Raw genomic sequence first — 13242 nt, forward strand, 5'->3', positions numbered from 1 at the left:
GCTCTGGTTTCTATTTACTGCTTGAAGGTAAGGGCATCAAATCTGATGTTTCCTGTCTATTTATTCCATGTTGTTGTCTGACAGGCTTTCCCCAAGTCTCCTGCAATCCCTGCAGTAGTCTGTATTAACTGGAACAGTATTTTTCCGGTGGGGACACAGCTCAGAGTGGGCCAGCAAACCTTATGACCTAAGCAGATGTTTTTGGGCTTTAAAGCAATAAGTACACTGAGTTCTGTTTTTTCCATCCCTCTCCAGACTCAGTTCCTAACTCTGCACAGCAGTGATTGTTTTTACAATGCCTCCCACCCACCAGAAGGGTGTACATGCTATGCAAACAGAAAATGACCTTAAAAATAAACAGCCATTAGAGTGGTTCACGAGCCAAAAATAGCCCAGCTGCTGAGTCTGCATCCAATCAGAAATGTATTGCAGTTTGGAACCTAATCCTTCGTTCAGTTAGAGATCAGCTTGCTTTGTGTGTTCAAAGGTCTTGCCTAGCCAGCCCCAAAAGACCTATGAACTGCTTTTATGCTCCAATGAGGGACAGGCACGCCTCTAATGAATGCCTTCTTGGTGAGCAAAAGCTTTCTCAGTCACAGCAGGGAAAAATAATCAGGAAAAAAACAAACAAACAAACCACCAAAAACAGCCCAGCCCCTTTTTCTGGTGCATGCTGCTGATGGCTTCTGGGGAAATGCACACATCTTGCACCAACTGTAAGCCCCAAGAAACAGGCAATTCTTAAACTTTTAATGCCTATGGTAAAAGGATCCTGCCCAGGAAAACATGGGGAAATTTAAACAAAGCCTCTCCTCCACTTCCTGAACTTCTGTTGTGGAGCTCAGCACTGGGATTAGAGCCTGGGGCTCCTGGCTTCTGGCCTGCTGAACACATGGGTTTGAAATCACAGGCTGTGTGCTGTTACAGTCCAGCCTGGAGTTTTCCAGCCTGATTCTATCTCCAGTGTATTAATAGGGCATTTCCTGATAGTTTGTGCTCTCTCTGTTTTAGCTCAACAAAGGCCTTAGCAGAGATTCATTCTGCACGTGACCAGGAGGAGCAGCAGCTCCAGTGCTCACCTTGGGGAGCATCTGCAGGCTGGAGGGTTTGTGGGGTCACAGCCTCCTCCTGAAGGGCTCCAGACATGAACTGTGGGGATCATGTGCCAGAAGAGGTTCCTTGCTCAGCCCCTGCCTGAAGAGCACAGCAGGGTGAGGATGTCCCCACTGCACACCATGCTCTTCTGCTCTCCGGAGCTGGTTACAAGGGGAGGAGGAGGATGGCACTGGTGCAGCAGCCAGTCAGGAAAGCTTAAGAGAAGGTAATGGGGAGATTAGCTCTTCAAATAGACTGAAAGGATCAAAAAGGTGCAAGGAATGCTGTGTGATCTGCTGTCCCAAGGCCAGCTCAGGCACACACCAGCTCCCAGCACGGTGCTGACTCAGCATTCACGAGCACTCAGGAGGGACAAGTGAGCCAGCTGCTCCAATGGAGTCTGCTCCCAGTTTCAAAAACACTCAGTTTCTATCCAAGCTGGATTTCTGGCTCTGCCACAGATCTCAGCCTCTTCCAATTCACTGCTGCTGCAAGGCAGTTTCTCATGTTCCTCACTCTGCCTGGGTTTTGGATTAGGAGGAGAAGCTGAGGAGTACACACGGTCCCAGCTACTCCTGAGCTGCAAAGTGGTGTCTCCAGTGAAAAGCACAGGCTTCTGTTTCTCACCCTTTCTGCTGCAGGCCATGGGCCTTTAAGAATGGAGCTGGCAGGAAGGAGATGTTGCACTGCTGTCCCACATGGTGGACACAAAACAGCTGCAAGAAACCCTTGCAGCCAAAGACCTGTGTGCTGGAGATTGTGTCCAGGGCCCCCAGAGGAGCCCAGGCTGCACACCAGGGTGTACAGCACTGCAGGGCAATCCCAGCCAGCTCTGCTTTGTTACCTGTCACAGGCAGAACAAGCCCAGAGCCATGCAGGGGTTTGGGAGGGAGCCTCTCCTGCCTGTGACCTGGCTCATAAAAGCTCCAAACGCAGCCACTGCTGTGGTCCTGTGCTGCAGGAGGAGGAGAGAGGCAGGCAGGGAGGTGCTGTACAGTGCTGGTGAGCCCTGAGCAGCACCAAAGCTGCCATCTGACTTCAGTTCCAGGGAGGGCCAGAAATGCAAAGAAGCAATGGAGAGGTTCACAGCCCAGAGCAAGCTACACAACCTCCCAGTCTGCTGCTGTAGGGAAGGGAGAGAAAGAGGAGGGCAGCTAGAGAAAAGGTTTTACTCAGCTAGACAAAAGGTTTTACTTTAGCAAAAAAGGTTTTACTTCAGCAAAGGTCCATTGTGCAGCACCTTCTGTTGCACACACCCTGGGCAGAGCAGCTGCTGCTGGCAGCCATCCTGCTACCTGTGGTCCTGCTGCCCAGACTGCCCCGTGCCGCAAGGGATTGCTGAGCTTTGGCCAGCCTCTCCTCTTTTCACATCATAAACACAATGTGTGTGACAGCCTATGGAAAAAATGGATTTGAGAAGGAAAAAGCATTAACTCAAGGCCAGACATGTCTCTTCCCCTCTAAAAGCAACAAGAAAAAAATTCACGTTTTTACAGGAAGAGTTACAAAATAAGGTAAAAACAGAGCCTCAGTGGCTTTGTATAGAAAGGATTTCCAGAGTGCTTTCAGGAGTGCCCCTCACAGGCACCCTCAGATGCCTCAAACAGCTCTAACAGCAGGGTGAGAGCCACAACTAACCCACAACCCAGAGCCACCAGCACCCAGGTCACAGCTCCTTGGCTTGTCAGAGCCTCTGACTTGAGTGCTCAGAAGCAAGTTCCAGGCAAGCTAACCTGAGTCTCTAGATCCTGCCCAAAATGTCCTTTGCACACCTGTTTCCTGCCTGAGCAGCCCCTACGAGCCAGCTGCTGTTCATAGTCCAAAGTCTCTCACATGCTCCTGTGGGGCTTTGCACACCCTGTGAGCAGCCCTGCTCCCAGTGCCAGCCCTCTGCATCCTCCCTGGGCAGAGGAGGAGTGCCAGCCTCCCTGCAGGGCTGTCTGCTCTCTGGGAGAGGCTGCTTTGGCTGGGCAGGATCCAGCTGCTCTCCTGACTCTCCCAGCCAAAGCTTGTGGGGCCCAGGGGGCAGAGGCAGCAGTGCTGCTGGGCACTGACCCTGCTGCCCAGGGGTCTGCAGCACAGCCTCCTGCTGGGGCTCAGACAGGCCACATGCCTTCCCCCAAACCTCAGCAGAGGCGCCTGGTGTCAGCACATCATCCTGCAGCGTGTGAGGCTGCCTTTGTTCACTCCAGCACCAGGCTGGAGGCAGACACAGCCCCTGCAGGCTGAGCAAGCCCCTGTGTCTGTGCTGGTCTCACAGGCACTCGGGATGTCACACTGCAGCCATCTGTTTGCAAGGAAACAGCTCTAATGATGAGAGGCTCTACAAAATCCACTGGCAAAGAGCTGTTAATCTGGGGACGGTGACAAATGGAGACTGTCACACTTGGCTACTTCAGGACCTCACAGTCCTGCTGCTGCTCCCTGCAATACCGCATTTGGAGAGGTGTTACCTCCAGGAAAACAGGATCTGGAATGCAGCTGGTGTAGCCCTGGAGCAGGAGCAGCCCTTTCAGCACCCCTGGAGCCTAAGGACAGCCCTCTGGAGCAGCAGCAAGTCAGCCCCCCTCCCAGCAGCTGACAGCCTCCCTCTGTCCTCAGGGACACTCAGCAGCCAAAGCCCAGCCATGGCTGTGGCACAGAAGGGACCCAAAAGGATGTGTTTGTTGGTTGAGACCTTACAAGTCAGAGCTCCACAGATCTTCCCCCATTTCAGCACGCTCACCCTTCGGGAGAACCATCTGGGCAGTGCAGGAAGAGTGGGGAGCCCCCAGCACTGGAAATGCTGCTCCCTTTGGGAAATGGGGAAGGGTCCTGTGCTGGAAGCTGGCAGAGGAGCTGGGCATTGCCCAAGCACGAACAACACAGCACCCTGGACACAGACTTTGACAGGCTGCTCCAGGACAAATGTGGCTTTAACAGCTCTCTGGAGGCTCAGCACCTCCTGTCCAGCTCTGCCTCCCACTCAGAGCACTGAACTTTCTCCTCCTGCTCATCCTCCCCACCAGAATTTACCTCTGCAGGCTGGACTTTCCTGGGGTCAGCTCATCCAGCTACACTGGGACAAGGCAACAAGCAGGGCCTCCCTCCCAGCTGTACCAGCCCTGCACAACAGGGCTGTAACCTCTGTGAGCTGGAGAGTTCTTGGCTGCAGGTTTAGCAACGACACCAAGACAGGGGAAGAGAAGGAGCTTGTTTAATATATATAAAAGAGAGATTCTGCAAAACAAAGCAATAGTATGACTATATCTTAATACAACTTCCACTTTGAAAGGGTGTGAATAAAGATTTCCCTCTTTAAAAATTTGGCCTAGTGCTTTGGGTTCTGGTAGCTAGAAGACATTTCCTCTATGGTGCAAGTAATAAAGGCATTTATTTTAATTTTAAGTTATTGCAATTTTGAGGTCATGAAGTAACTGATTGCAACTGATGGACCTGGAGAGGTCAGGTCCTCTGCTTAATTACTGGTTTGTACATGGGAAAGCAGTGGGAGAGGAAGGCTCCACTCCTGAGCAGAATAAAAGACACAAAGGCAAATGGGCAGGTCTTCCCTGGCACAGGAAACCCCTTTTGTACAACACAGAAAATGCCACGCTTTTTTCAGTGTGATTGCTTTGGCAGCTCCCACGTTGTGTTTTACTCACAGTAGCACATGTGTTGGCACAGCACTGCAGGAATTGGGAGAACATGAAAGCAGTCTGACTTACCCAGAGCCAGAGTTCACCTACCCCAAAATCATGGGGGACAGCACTGAAGAGGCCTCTACAGAGCAACACTGCTGCTGCTTTAGTCTCTTGTCAGCCTGGTTGGTGTGACCAGTCCTCACTATCAATCTGCCTCATCACTTGCTGAACACAGTTTTGTTCTGGCACTTGGAGCATCCTGTGCCAATTAACTCCACAACTCCCTGTCCCACTGTGTGAACAAGCACTTCCCCTCTCCTCTGCCAGTTCAGGGGGTGCACCCTGCCTTCTACAGCACAGTAGTGTTCCTCCTGTTCAGCTCTGTGCCAGTCACAGCTATGACAAAATCTCCCCCTATCAGTGCCCTTTCCAGGTGGAACGGTTTAAACCAGCCCATCTCTCTTGACACAGGTGCCCTCCCATACAGTGTTACCCTTCTCTGTATCCCTCCCAGCCCTGCAATGCCCTCTTTGGCTCCCAAAGGACAAACATGGCCAGTGGACCAAGCAGGCTGCACAGACTATCCAGGCAGCTACCTGGGTTTGTTCAAGGACCTAAATACATTTACTTCTTGGGTTTCCTTTCCCATCTGTCTTGCCCGTCTTGTTGCCTTCTGACTCACTGCTGAGCACTGTCGGAAATCTGTCCAGTGACCTCAACTCCTTCCTGAGAGAAACCAGGTCAGCACTGTGTGGTGAGGGTTCCCCACTGGTGACACTTACCAACACACAGGGCTCTGCTGACTGTAGGCTCATGGCAATGTCTGCAGCTGCTGGCAGGCACTGGGCTGCTGTGGGAAGGTGCCTTTGCTGCCCAGTAAGGTTTTGATATCTTGCCGATAAAGCAGAGCATCCCCTCTGTTCCTCCCCATGGCAGCACAGCACAGCGTGACCTTGTTTTCTTTTGTGGCCAGTCCATGCCAGGATGATCCTGTCCTTAGAACACAGCTGCAGCACAGAGCTGGGGCTCTTGGGCTAAGCCCAGCAGTGCCTGGGTTTAACTCAGGAGCACTGGGACTGCATCCTCTGGGCAGGGCTGGGAGATGGTGTGGCTGGAAACGGAGCTGCTGCAAAACACTGCAACCACATCATCAAACACTTGGCATGTGCAGCTTTCCATGAATGTCTGAGGTTCCCAAAGACCAGCCAAGGCTAACCAAAGGAAAGGACGTGGGACAGCTTTGAAGCTGGCTCTGTTGCTGGGGTGTGAGCAGCCAGTAGTTGGTTAATTGATTTCCTGAGTGCTATCTGCAGACACCATCCAATTTTGGTCTATTGCATAACAGTACAGCACAGTTGCTTTAGGCACAACACAAATACATACCTTTGTCACAAGGCAGCTCAATTACTTAGCAAGAGCAGAGCACTTTGAAGATGTAAAGCACTACAAGAGAGCTCCTTATTATCCTCGCTGGCACTTATCATTAGTGGCACAGTGTGAGTGCTGATCTTCACCCCATACTCACCAGGGACGTGCTGCTGCCATTGTCAGCAGCCCCAGCCTCACGGGCCAGGTTGAGGACATGAAAGTCCGAAATTAGGATTAGACTCAGCGTCAGCACAGGTTCCTGCAGAGTTAAACTTCAGACAGCAGAAAGCCTCAAGTATGCAGGCGGCTGCCAGGCTGTTTGCTGTGGTTGTGGAACAAATGTTTTTATACACAGATTCCTGGAGAGAATGGCTGGGGAAAAGCATGCAAGCCCCTTATATGGAAGCCAGCAAAATCAGATCCAGGAGCCTTCCTCACCAGCACCCTAGTTAGCCCTTTATTACTGACTTTGTTCCTGCACAAGGCATTAATAAACTGCAGTTTGGTCAAAGTCTATTGAAAGGTGGTTTCCAGCCGGGCTGTGCCCAGTGGGCTGCCTTGGCCAGGATAGCTCAGTGGGGCTCAGCACAGCGTCTGAATTTCCAAGCAGCTCCCAGCTACAGGCAACCTTAAATGATTTCAGCTCTCAGCGATTATCAGCTCTCAGTGATTTCAGCTCTTTAGCTTGCTGGTGCCACAGCAGCAGATGCAGGGAAAGAGAGGAGAAAGCTGTATGAGGTTCCGCAAGATTCTTTATTGGTCCATGAAGGTTCTCAGTGACAGCTGTTCTGCCAAACCAGGCAGAATTAGGGGTTTTTATACCCTACAGGGGTTTTGGAAATTGTCCAGTAGTAAGGGTCAGGGGAAAGTGACCTACGGGCTTACAGGGAGATAAGCAGGGTCCGAGAGGCAGAAGAGAGGGGCTGCTAAGGCCCAGCCATCATGACTCGGCATTTCCTCGCTCAGGCTTGTGGCCTCCAAGGAGGCCGTGCAGGCCCCGGGCCTGCTACAAAGGCTGCCGCACGAACTGTGCCTCACAGGCAGGCACGGGCAGGCACCTGGCTCCTACTGACACTTCAGCAAGCACTCTGCTACAATCTACCATCTTCTGGACCATTTTGCCCTATCCCCTGCTTTCTTGAATAACCAAGCATTTGCTCTTGCACCCTGTCTCTCTCAAGCCTGAATATGACATTCAGCTGTTGTGTCTTTTGTATCCGTCACTGCTGTAAAAGACAGCAAGTTTTTAATTTAGGATTTTGAAAAGCTGGGCTTAAATTAAAATTAAATTTAAAACAGGGCTTAAAACTTACCTGGAAGAGCAAGGTAAAAAAGTGAGATGGCCCCCTCATTTTTTTCCCGAACGAGGAGGATTTGTAGAGCCAGAGAGGTTTGGGTAAATGCAGGTAGCAGTCAAAAATCAGAGCTGCCCGGGGCTCCCTTCTTGCAGAAAACTTCCATCAGTATCAAGCAGAATTGTCTGCCAGGGAGAGAGCAGAAATGGAGCAGAAATATCCACTGGACAGTTAGCTGGGTGAGAACAAAAATTAATTTTGGGAATCTACACCAATATCAGAAGAATGAGTTTACCTACACTTCATAAGGAGAGGCAGATCTCCTCCAGCTGTGAGGGACTGCCAGCACCTGGGGAGGTCTAGGTGAGGCTAAACACACACCTGCACTGGCTCCATGCTCTCTCCCACTGCAGACACTCAGGTCTCTGTAAATGTTCAGGAGCCAATTCTGATCCTCCAATTATTTTGCCCTAACATCTCAGCACAAGGAGCTGCAGCAGGGCCAGGTAAAAATAAGAGCTTCAAAGCTTTGAAGAATGAACCCAAATTACAAAGATTATTCATCATATCTCACTGACTGATCCCAAAATAACAAACCCTTCATTCTGTCTTCAGATTACATGTACAAAGTAATCTGAGAGTGCTCTACTACAAAGCAGCATGCCAGAGCACAGGACAGATTTAATTTCACCCTAATTCACTCCTGCCTACTGAAGCTGAGCAGGGAATAAGGAACACAAAACATTTGCATCCTGCTAGACACTTCTGTACAGGGTCTAATTAGTTAAGGTCAAACATCAGTGTAAATCTTTCACTCCCCTGCCACAAAGTAAGTAGCTACATTTCAAAACTTAGCAGTTTCTTCTTTGTCCTGATTGCTGTGAAGCTCTGCTAACATTTGTTACATTCCTTCTTTGATGCTCATGTCCTGACTGCAGGATCAGAGATTGGTTAGCTGCAGAACAGTGCTATCACATTTCTGTAACACATCATTTCCTACTGATAGATTACAAAGTGTTTAACAAAAAGCACATTCAGGATCTAGATCGGAAATTACTCAAGGTCACCCAGCAAACAAGCAGAAGAGCCAGAGAAGCTGACAGATCTTCTGAGGCCCAGCAGAATGGGCTTGTCCCAAAGCCACGCTGCTTTCCCTGCTGGCAGCTGAAGGGTGAGCTGGGGTGAAGGATGAGCAGTGGCTCAGAGGGAACTGCAATGGTACAGGTGTCCAAATGCAGTGTCTGTACTGAGAGGAGAAAGCTGAAATGTTCATATTAAATTCTTCCTGCTGAACAGTCATCCAAAGAAATGAATACCTTCATTTTTGCAGACTTCAGAATAATTTTATATATTTACCTCGTAGGCTCTTCTGGAATTCATAAATCACACTTAATGAGAAGTATTAGCCCACACTTACTGCAATTACATGATGAATGTTTGATTTCTGGCTTACAGCCTGAAAAATACATAGATTTCTGTGATCTCTAGAAAGGTAAAGATGAAACCTCATGTTTTAATTAGGGGCTAATAGCTTTAGTTCACTTCAATACAAAGGCCTTTGGTTTTTTAAAAGCTTTCCAACCCAGCTGAAAGGCTGCTACTCAATTAGTCTGGAGTTATACATCAGCTGATCAAGCAGTGACAGCCTAAGCTACTGCTTTCTCTGTAAGAGCTTTTAGTTGAGGGGAAAAAAAGCACTGCTTTTACATCCTCTGGCTGCACCAGCACTGCCAAAATGCTGATGGAGACTGAGCTCAGCAGGTCCTACCACTGCAGCTACACAGGATCCAACCCTGAGCCTGCCCCTGAGTCCCCAGGGAGCTCTGCTGGAGCTGCTGCCACTCTGCAAGGAAAAAAATGGGAAAATCTCATCTCCACATGAATCTGCACAGTTTTGAACAGGAGTATTAATTTCGGAATAAGTGTTTGGAAGTGTGTATGTGAAAGCACCAGAACAATTAACAGAGAGGCCTCTGGGTAGTGAGGGATGCCATTCCATGGAATGGAGGATTCACTCCTGCTGTCCAGCCCCACAGGGCCCACCCACACTGGGGAGAACACAGCACAGGCAGCTCCTGAGCAAGGCCCTGCACTGACAGCAGGACAGTCACAGAAGTCTCAGCAAACCACATACACCAGTCCTCCTGTCAGCCCAACAGGCCAAGGGGCTCACAGGAAGGCTAGCAGCTGTAGGATATAAAAGATACCTAAAGGAAATGAAAGATTTGTCCAAAAAGTTAGCTAATCATTGACAATCAAGAAGAACCAGGAGATGAAGTGAGGATTTGTCTCATCCTCCATGTGCACAAGCAAACCTCTGAGCAGGTATGCCATGAGAGTATAGTTGTGTAAAATCAAATTGCTTAATGGCTCTGAATATTCCAATCCCCCTCCAATAACCTTTCAGTGAGTTTCATAGCCCTAATTTCCCACAAACCAACCAAAGTGAGCAAAGGCATGCTCATCTCCACTGACTTGCAATCATCAGAGGGGTGTCATCTGAAAGAAATGTGGGCACACACTGGGTCTCAACAGCTTTATGCCAGTGTGCCAAACAGAGCTGTGCCTCGGAAGAGCAGCAGTCCTGGCCCACCCAGCCCTCTGAGCACAGGATTTCCTCCCTGAAGAGGCGAGTGTTAGTGGCAGCAGGGGACGGCAGTCATCCCAGCCCACCTGTGCCCCTCGTGCTGCAGCACATTTGCCAGGAGCTGTAAATGGTGACCCGTGAGAGGGACAGGAGCTCTGCCAGGGCACAGCAGCCTGTCAGCAGGCACATAGCACCACACCCCACACTGCTGGAACCATCCGGGATAACGCTGAGATGTGGGGGGATAGCATATAAGGTAATCTTACCCCTGAGGAGTTGCAGCTGTACCAACTACCAAAGATTAAGAACAAGCCACAGCTGTAACCAAGAAGAGTGCTATAAGAGAGTGGTTGGCTGTGCTGAGAAGAAGGAGTCAGCGCTGTGAGGAGCTGCCCATGAGACATCACTGAGAAGGTATGAAACCTTTGCAATAAGCTAGCAACACCGAGAAACAATCAAACACCAACAACGTGCTGGTCCATTACACCCCACTGTTACTGCCACTCGGCTCACGCAGCCACCACCCCCGGCTCAGTGTCCCGAGCCAGCAGCAAGCCGTGGCTGCAGGAGGACCTTCAGCCTCCTTAAACAAGCTCAGGCACAAAGCCGCTCTCCAGCGGGCACGGGCATGGCACAGCAGCCCTGGGGAGCCCAGCACACGATGGCCTGGGCAGGAGGGACAGGGACACGGGGGACAGCACAGCAGCCCAGCCCATGCTGCCCTGGGAATAAAGGACAGGGACACGCGTGTGTGCCCAGCCCGGCACAGCCCAGCCCTCCTGCCAGCAGCCCTGCGGAGCGGCTCCTCTGGGAATGCTCTGCCCAGCAAAGCCTCTGCAGGCGCGGCTGTGCAGCCCTGCAAGGAGAGGCTGACTGGGAAAAGCTGCCCACGGGATGCTGCTCCCTGTTGCTTTTCATGCTGCCCAGAGGTGAGAGATAACGTGACAAATACGACGTGAACAGGCTGAGCCAAGAACCACCCTCCTTTGTGGGGCACTGTCACCATGACATATTTTATGAAAATCCTTTTGGTAGGATTTTCTCTTGAGAAGCTGAGGAGTCTCAGGAAAGAAATGTAAACAATAATTATCTGCTGCTGTGGAATGCAACATGTGCATCTGTGATTGGTGAATGTTGGTTGTTTCTAATTAATGGCCAATCACAGTGAGCTGGCTCGGACTCTGAGAGTCATGAACTTTTGTTGTCATTCCTTCCTTTCTATTCCTTTCGAGCTTTCTGAAGGACTCTTTCTTTCTATTTCTTTTAGTATCATTTTAGCATAGCATTTTAATATGATATAATATCATAATATAATAAATCAGCCTTCTGAAACATGGAGTCAAGATTCTCATCTCTCCCCTCGTCCTGGGACCCTCGAACACAACCACAGGGCACAAAGAAACTCATCCCTGCAGGTAACAAACTCCTCACTGGCTCACCAGTTCCACTGTGGACAATCTGCCTTTGCAAACCAACTGCTGCTCAGCTCACACAATACACTTATCCCTCAGTAATCAAGAAGTAAACTGCCCTCCTCTGCCTGATTCTGTATTTTCTCACTGTAATTAAATATGACATGCAGCTGCAGTAAATATTTGTGCTGTCATGGCTCACATATTATAATCACCAAAGAGCCAACTTCTGCAGGGAATGCATATAAATTCTAGCCTAGGCTGTAGCTGGGCTGATATTTTTAGTCTAATACAAATTCACTAAAGCTAGAATTTTGACAGAGTAAGAGCAAAAAAAATAATGCAACCTTACTTTTCATAGAAAAAGGTAACTAACTAACTGTGTTATCCAGATACTGAGGCAGCCTTGAGAGGCTGACTTTAAGAATTAATCTAATTGCCACTAGATGGCACATCTCATTTACTAGTCTATGTCTGAATTTAGGACTGCCTTTTAAAAAGGCATATATAATCCCTGTCCTTGCTAAAAGAACACTTTGTGTTTTGTGTTTTGAAATCAGAAAGCTTAAAAAAACCCAAATAAAAAGAAAAAAAATTTAACTATAATATACACCATCTGCCAGTGAAAACCTAGCTTGATTCTGTCACATCTACAACCAAACCAGGTTAATAACCAGCATCACAGATGGTTTCCTTATATAAATATGTACATCTCCCCACAGTGACTCTTTAAGCTGCTTCCCAAAGCTGCTGGCACTGTGTTACCTCGTTTCCCAGGCAGTGGCTGTGCCTCACACTCTGCCTGGACATTATGCAGCTGGAATGGATTTCAGAAGATGCCATCCCTGCCTATGGCTGTTTCCAGCACCAGCAAGGGCTGCAGTGGTGGACAGCAATGTCTCTACCAAAGAACAGCAACAGATGGATGTTAAAACACTTGTGCAGCTGCTCTGCTCCCTCAGATGATCAAATCTGCTGAAGGGTGCTTTTAACTCACCCAAATTCCCACTCAAGGCTACAGACCACTATCATGGTGACCTCAATATGACAGCAGTGGGGCTGCAGTCAGCACAAAAGGTACAATTGCTCTTCCTGCAGCACTCAGCAATATAAACTGTTAGAAAACACTGAAACACAAACAACAAAATCTTTGTGGCTGCAACGCCATTTTCCCTGTGTAGTTAAGTGTCAGGGTGTCCAACAGGAGTGGTTATTTCCCCATTCTCTCAAATCCAAACTCACATAAGATGAGCAATTGAGTTAATTTCTATTCTTCCATTGCCAGCAATGAAATGTGCTTCAGACCAGTCTGCAAACCTAGTGCTACCACTTTGAAAACCTGTCACCTTCCAAGGAGCTCCAAGAGCATCAAATCTATTAAATAAAGATACAGAGAACAAACAGAATTAAATTCCTATCTTCTAGTTCTACTCCAGCTGTCTGAAAATCTCTAGAAGTTAAATTTATTGTAATGACAAAGAGCATGCTCCTCTGTGGCACAAAGCTTCTGAGGAGCTCAGCAGCAGTGGGGTTTGACATGAGCTAGAACTGTTCTGTACAGAACTCTGAACTACTGGGACCCGAATTCTCTTGGCATCCATGTAACACATGCCCCTTTTATAGCACAGTGAAGGCCAAGAGCGTAGTTCCAACTGGTTTACAATTCCGATGGATATAATAAAAGCATTGCAGAGGACAAGAGTAAAATGATCTAAACTCCATCCATGTCTATTACACTGATACAATTGATAAAAATCAAATCACTACTTACATTGGGGCCCAAATTTATGAATAACTGTAAAATGGGGGTCGTGATATTCATGTCTGAACCCACTGAAACTTGTAAAAGGCTGTTTAAATAC

This window comes from Passer domesticus, chromosome 12 (assembly GCF_036417665.1).
Source record: "Passer domesticus isolate bPasDom1 chromosome 12, bPasDom1.hap1, whole genome shotgun sequence".
NCBI lineage: Eukaryota > Metazoa > Chordata > Aves > Passeriformes > Passeridae > Passer > Passer domesticus.